This window comes from Schistosoma haematobium, chromosome ZW (genome assembly GCF_000699445.3).
Source record: "Schistosoma haematobium chromosome ZW, whole genome shotgun sequence".
Taxonomy (NCBI): Eukaryota; Metazoa; Platyhelminthes; class Trematoda; order Strigeidida; family Schistosomatidae; genus Schistosoma; species Schistosoma haematobium.
This window is the reverse complement of record NC_067195.1, coordinates 80,525,030-80,533,447: the sequence shown is the minus strand read 5'-3', so window position 1 is coordinate 80,533,447 and position 8,418 is coordinate 80,525,030.

The window sequence follows — 8,418 nt, the reverse complement described above, 5'->3', positions numbered from 1 at the left end:
GAAATCATGTCGATTGGATTATTTTGAGAAATTATTGATCTAACAATTTAAATATCTGACTATCTACGAATTGCTAACTAGACAGGCATTTAAAAAAAATAACTCAAAAGTTAAGAGGGGAGAGAGAGAGAGAGAGAGAGGAGAAAAACAGAAATTCAAGGAATAAATAAATGAAACTTATCAGAATAGGAATTTATGGATATTGTAGTAATTTTTACTAGTTGAATTTATAAGTTGATTAAAGGTAGATCACTATGGAAAATCTGGAAACACTGGATAACCGTTTTGTCCTAGTATAGGACTCCTTAACAGTGTGCATACATGATCTCGCACTCGGGACTTGAGCCAAGGACCTTCGGTCTTGCGGGCGATTCCTTAGCCTCTATACCACTAAGCCCGCCAGCATTCAACGATGTTAATGTTTAAGGAAAGGCCATGCAGTGCTTCCAGATTTTCCATGGTGATCTAGCTTTAATCGACTCATGAATTCAACTATTAAAAATAAATGAAACGTTTATTGGTCGAATCCATAACAACTTACTTACTTACGCCTGTTACTCCTCATGGAGGAGCATAGGTCGCGGATCAACACTCTTCATTCAACCCTGTCCTGGTCAATCCTATCCAGTTCTTTTCAGTTTCTATTCATCCTTTTATTACCGGCCTCTATTTCACGACGAAATGTGTTCTTTGGCCTTCCTCAATTTATCATTCTCATGACGAATTGGCTGAATTCTCTTCTATTATTACTAATGAGGATAGAATTAGTAGTAATGTTTATATTAATTTTTACAGTCTTCGCTATACTAATGACTATTTCATCCATTGAAGAATTGCTTTTTTTTTCATTCAGTGATGATCTTCACTTAGTAAATTCTTCAAACTTATGTACACTCTTCAAATGTCTTATAAATATTGCGCAAACGATTCGATCAATGCTTGAATTCTAGATAATGATTGCCTTTTAACCTTCATATTATTTTAGTTATGTCTGTTGTATATGATACTTATGTTGACAGATATAGGTAGTAAGTAACACCGATCGGAAGTGGAATGCCTGGTAACAGAAGATTGCAATGAATGGAACAGGGAGGAGAACGGAGAGCGATCGAAATAACAACAGAATTAAAAGAAATAATGGAGTGTGTAAAGAACAACTGGTGAAAAAATGTGCAAATAATGCATTTAATGTATGGTTTACATATTTTATGAAAGCACTCTGTGTATTACAAAGTAGATTGACTTTCTCCACCTGAGTTTTTCGTTCACTACATATCTACCTTATACATATATGTATGTCCACATATCTCTACATAGTACTGGTAATCCTTGTCAAACTGAATTCTTTCAGTCATCAATGTTTATTATTCAATAATACGTCCTTACTTCCTTAAGCCTGTTATTCCTCGTTGAGGAGCATAGGTTGCCCACCAGCATTCTCCATCCAACCCAGTCCTGCTCAATCTTTTCCAGCTTTTCCCAGTTTCTATTCATCTTTTTTCAAATCTGCTTCTGTCTTCCAACGTATTGTGTTCTTTGGCCTTCCTCTTTTCCGCTTCGCTTCACGATTACAAGTTAGGGCTCACTTCGTGATGGAGTTTGGTCATTTCCGTAATGTTTGTCCTACTCACTTCTATCGTCTTTTCGTGATTTCCTCTTCAGCTGGGACCTGGTTTGTTCTGTCCCAGGGAAGGCTGTTGCTGATGGTATCCGGCCAATGGATGTTGAGTATCTTGCGTAGACAAATGTTTATAAATACTTTTACCTTCTTGTTGATGGTTGTAGTAGTTCTCTATGTTTCAGCTCCGTACAGTAGAACTGCGTTGATGTTTGTATTGAAGATTCTCACTTTGATGTTGATTGACAGTTGTCTTCAGTACCATATGTTCTACAGTTGTAGGAATGCGGCCCTTGTCTTATCAATCCTCGCCTTTAAATCTGAATCAGAGCATTCTTGTTCATCGATAATGCTTCCTAGATACATGAAAGATTCCACATCTCCCAGAGATTCTTTATCAAGTGTGGTTGAGTTGGTGTTCTCCGTGTTGTATTTGAGGATCTTGGTTTTTCCTTTGTGTATGTTGAGTCCTACTGATGCAGAGGCTGCTTCTACACTAGCTGTCTTAATCTGCATTTGTTTGTGTATGGGATAGGAGGGCCAGGTCATCTACTAAGTCCAAATCTTCTAATTGATTCCAAGTTGTCCATTGTACTCCGTGCTTCCCCTCAGATGTCAAGGTCTTCATAATCCAGTCAATCACCAAAACAAAGAAGAAGGAGGATAGTATCTGTCAGCTGTCCTATTTTATAAAGAAGTCAACAATAATCAAGTATTGTTTTTGAATTCTTAATAGGGTTACATCAATTAAGACTATTTGAATAGTTTTACCAATTAAGTTTATGTTTAAGAATAGTTATTTAAAAAGAAAAAATAGATTCATCGCTAGTATTATTGTTTTATTATAACAATGATCGTTGCTGTTATTTTGAATACATCATTATTCTTTATCACGACTATATTTTAAAGTTACTGAATAATTGGCTTTTTTGATAGGAATATAAGTTCAATGTCTTTTGTTCTTGTAAAACAGCCCAGGATTGTATTGTGTCAGAAGCAAAAGATTATTAATAAATTCGAGACGAATTACTTCACAGTCGGTTATTGAGTCTGTAATATAGCCAGGAAATTATTGTGTATTTAAGTGACTTGTAAGAAAGTGAGATGTAGAAATGATCGGTTTCAATTCGTTATGTTCGTTGTTTATGCTTTACCGAGATGTTTTTACCTTACGTAATACGACGTATTATATAAAATTGTAAAGTAGAGTGTAAAACACCGTCGAAAACTGAAATCCTCTCTAACAAATATGCACTGTGTCGTATCATGATGAAAATCGATCAAAAATAGTTTAAGCCTCTCAATATATAACAGTAACCATTAAGATCAACCGGAATAAGCTTAAGATACATCCATCAAATATATACACAATCTTCATTGTCAAGCCTAGCCAAATGGTTGCGTTACGTTATTCTTCGATATCTTTTAAGTCTCAGGAAGCATATACTTTGTTTCCATCTTATAACATCACTAAAATGAAAGTAATTTCTTAATGCAAAAAGAACTAAATGCAATGACTGATTAATTCATAGTAACCAACTGACAGCAACTGATGAATAGGGATCTCAAAGAGACCATATACTGAAATGTGACTTACCTTACGAATATAACAATTATTTACTTAATTACTTACTCACGCCTGTTATTACCAATAGAGCACAGGCTGCCGACCGGCATTCTCCAACACACTCTGTTCTGGACCTTCCTTTACAGTTCTATCCAATTTTGTTCATTCTCCTCATGTCTGTTTCCATTTCTCGGTGTAATGTGTTCCTTGGTCTTACTCTTTTTCTTTGACCTTGAGGATTCCATGTGAGGGCTTAAGTTGTGATGCAGTCGGGTGCTTTCCTCAATGTGTGTCCTATCCACTTTCAGCGATTCTTCCTGATTTCTTCCTCCACTGGGATCTCGTTTGTTCTCTCCCATAGTAGGTTGTTGCTTATAATGTCCGAACAACAGGTCCGAAGTATTTTGAGTAGACAGCTGTTAATAAACACTTGTATCTTCTGGATGGTGGCTTTCATAGTTCTCCAGGTTTCAATTCCATACAGTGGAACTGTATTGACATTTGTATTGAAAATTCTGACCTTTGTGTTGTTTGACAGACAGTTGTTTTGAGTTCCAGATGTTTTTTAATTGTTGATCTGCTACAACTGGAACTTCTTAGTAAGATCTATATTACATAATGACATAATGATTATATCAAAGCAATTTGTTAGGTACATATACCAACTGTCGAAAACTGTCCAAATTCAGTCAAACTTTATTTCAACAACAACAACAGCCACAAGAACAAAAAGAAAGGGTCTAATTTATTACAAAAGTAAATTATTAAGTTAATTTATTTTTACTATTATGCTTGATTTAGTTAGCCACATTATTATTATTATTCAACATAAAGAAGCCTGAAGTACAATTTTGCAAATGTATTTTTTCATGTTTACGAATTAAATAATTTCTTCTCGTGATTTGTGTGAAAGTTATTGATTTTCAATATATATATATCCAAGTAATGATCTGTGGGATTCGATTGTGTTGTCTGTGAGGCAGTTATCCAGCGGCGAAAATGAAAGATAATAATGCATTATCTCAAACTTATTGATATGGAGACTGTCGTGTTCAGTCTTAGTAATTTAAAGATTAAGCACTCTCAGAGAGACCTAATTGTCTGGAGTTTGATCTCTGGTAGGATTGTGTGTACACATTAAAGAGGAGTTTAACACTAAGATGAAACAATTATCCATTGCTTCTAAATTTTTAACGATTCTCTACTTCTTTACCACACCTAATAACCCGCAATTCCAGTCCTAATTCCTCCCTTTTGATCCTAACAAGTAGCGGAATTCTGCCAAGGTCACTGTCGTCGCTTGAAGGTCATTCGTAAATTATGATCTCACCCAAATAACATGCAAAAACCGAAGAGTACTACAGGACGGTTTTCTTCTAGTACCGAACTTCTTACAAGTGCTCATACTTGATCTTTAGATTTCGTAGCATCGCCTTAACCGCTTTGCGCACTGAGTTGCCATACAAATAATTCATTTTTCTAATTTCAATCAGTTGACGAAATTACCATCGAACATAGAATACTGTCAGCAATGACTATCTCTCTTCTGATTTATTGAGTGACCAACTTAAATGTTTAGTAAAATATCATTCAAAGTAAGCTAGTTCTAGTTTAATTTTTAGAGTAGAACAATATAATAGTTCTTTTTGAAAGCATCCGATATTCATATATATAATCCAACCAGTGTTTGTAGTAATATCTGTGTATTGATTTTTGGGAAGTAATGACCTAAATAGCACTATTGTTATCGAAAAGGCAGGTACGGACATAAAGTAATTAATAATAAGGGGTGGACTGAATTTAATAGTTTGAACCATTTGTTTGTTTGTTTAAAAACGTGTATTTGTCACTTGACTGTAAACTATATTGGTGAAGCGTGTAGGAAAGTAAGAATGTGGTGTTATTCATACAAAACATGTATATTTTTTTTTCATAATTTAACCGTTACTAGGTATAAGTGTGTTTCACGATGGTAGTTTTTTGTTTGTACACAATAAGGGAATGAATCAGGATCTTACACTGACATAATAGAGGGCAGAGGATATGACAAAGGGTAGTATTTTTTGGACACTGTCATCAATACTATGTTAAAATGTTCCAGTGTTAAATTGTTCATTGCAGAGTCGAAACATTGTCAGAAGTAGACATTAACATCTATTTCAAGGCTTTAAGAACTCGTCAACCTCATATGGGTTATTCTAGCTCCCGGAAAGACTGATCTATTCATTCTCCTTGAGTCACATTTTGAACTTGTCAGTCATTCGTTCATTAGCCTTGACCGTTTTTATTTGAGCGTATGTGCGTACTAGTTACCCAATTCATTACGTCTTTGATTTAATTTTGTCTGGCTATAAATATTGAGTTAAACTCTGTCAAGACGAGTTGCCTCATTCGCCTGTAGTGTCAGTTACTATGTTAAGCTGACATAATTTATTCTAGCTTCTGCACAGGCCGATTTATCCATTCTTGAGTCACGTTTTGACCTTGTTAACTATCCACTTATCAAACCTAACTGTTTATATATGAGCGCATATGTGTGTACACTTCCTACACTACTCATAACATGTTTGTAACTTATTTTTGTTTGACTATAAATATTGATTAACGCTTGGTTAAATGGAGTTGACTTACCCGCCATCTCCACTGTGCGTTGTTTCGCTTCTCTCTATTCTATTCGCTGCATATACAGAATACATGTATTCAAAAGTCCATTCTCGTTATTTGACTTATTTAATCCCGTTATTGACTAACGCGATTTAAGTCGATGATTATAAACGAGGATAGGCGATAACAAACATTCATATGGTCTACTTGGAGTCAGGTCTCGGGTCACTAAAGTGGAGAGCCCGTCACCAAACATCGTCCGATCTAAAATTAAGGGCCCCAAATAGTTTGGATTATCTCGTTGTTGATATTTCGATTGAATTTTGATCAGTTTATGATGGTATGTGTGCATCCTATGTGGATTACTTCGATACAGGCATTATGGCACGAATTTATATAGAACAGATAGAATGTGACTAGCAATGAAATATAGGATGTACATGTATCCCAGGGTTGATATTCACTCGAGGATTCGAACCCAGTGTATTTTGCTTCAAAAACAAATATGTTATCCAATTGGCTAGTGAGTTCATATAGCCAACAGCAGGATGAATAAAAACATTACAAATTAGATTACAGTTCATACCCGTTACACAGGTAAATGGGTGTCTGGATTCAGTAGCTAACTGAACAACATGTTGGAATTTGTAGTGAATAACACTAAGTTGTTATAGAATTCTAGGCATAAAGTAACTGAACAGGTAGATTATTATTTAATATATAAGCCGAGTGTTTACAATGATTATTTCTGGTTAGCGTTTTTTTTAGCAAGGTTGTTTTCTACTGGATTGTGTTGCTACTTCTGTACTCAATCCTCTTTCTTTATCCGGGCTTTGGATCGGTAGTAACACTAGAAGGAATACACGCTGGGCAGCATCATTGATAAACAAGGGAGATCTGATGATGTGAAAGCAAAAATTGGCAAATTATGTGTAGCATTCCTACAATCGAAGAACATATCAAACTCAAAACAACTATTAATAAACATCAAAGTCAGAATCTTCAGTTCGAACATAAACATAGTTCTTGGAGAACTACTAAAATCATCGGAAATGTACAAGTATTTATAAACAATCGTCTACTCAAGATACTCTCCAACTGAAGAGGAAATTAGGAAACGACGCTTGTGATGAATAGGCGAATAATTTGACTGAATCATAGGACATGACCTAAATTGAAATCTTGAAGGCAAAAGGTAAAGAGGCAGACCAGAGAACATATTACTTGTGTAGTTGAATGCAAATATCAAAAGAATGAATATCACTAGGAAACAACTGGAAAGAAGAGCTCAAGACAGAGTTGGTTGGAGAATTCTATTCGGCGGCCTGTTCTAAACAAGGGTAACAGGTGTAAATAAGTAAGTAATATTTTCAATCAATGAACAATTTGACACAGTCCTTCTTCTCTTTCAATTAGTTACTTTCATAGTCTACTTCCATATTTTGAAGTTGATCTGTAACCAATGGTTGGAGATGTTGAGTGACATGGGTCAGAATCAATTACAATCATCCAGATCTACTCATTCTTTATCATCATCAGTTTATTATTTGTTTCAAAAACCCATACTTTCTTCCCGGATCAATATGCTTATGCCTAATCTTTTCTACCTCCCCTAAATGCTCTGGTACGGACGAGGGGGGAGAGTTAGCTCTCCCTCTCCAAACGCTTTCATATGGCCACTCATATACAACCTCTGCTAGGGAAGTCCTACTCACTGCCTACTCGAGGTAGGGGTGTTGTTTACGAAATTAAGAAGAGGTTAAGCGAATGTTTGGTGCTTTAACCGGGTCGGTGGACACGAAGGGTTCATCTAGGGGAGTTGGAAAACCCTGATTCCAAACCAATGGTACACATGGGCTCCAGGGTCCTGAGGGAACAGATGGTGTATGAACTAATTATTGATCACCGGCTACCATGGGACTGCATGTCCTGACGTCGCTCTATTGCCTTGTGGATCAGACCTTTAGGTCGAAGGCTCTGGGCGTGGCCCGGTCTGAGTGCCCGGGCAGTATTACAGCTCACAAACAAATCAAGTGACTTGTGTGGCCCATATGTATTCGTTGTCCCTTTGTACCAATATTTGTGCGTTCTAACAAATCAATCAATCAAAAATAAATAAATAATCTTTTCTATTACCGCTGATACTAATAATAATTCTACTATTCCAGTATCTAATTATAATTATGTATTACTGACTTACTTACGTCTGTTACCTCTCATGTAAGAGCATAGGCCGGTCACCAGGATTCTCCATCCAACTCTGTGCTAGATAACCTTTTCCAATTGTTTCCAGTTGCTACTCATCATTTTCATATCTGTTTCCAATAGTTATATATTATGTCAACTTAAATTAATGGACCTGTATACCATATTCTATATTGTATATGACTAAATGACCAAGTTTTTATATAAATCCACACCGATATTCCAATCGATAAATGAATACATTATATCAATAACTTACTGTAAACGATCATATTTTCGATAAGTAAATATTAATTAGTAAGTATCGATTTTATGGGAAAAAAAGGATCTTCAAACTGGATTTAAACTTAATTTATCTTTTTTTTGTCGTTGATAAGAGAACAATCCAAAAACAAATAATAGGAAACAGAAAAAAGACTTTTAT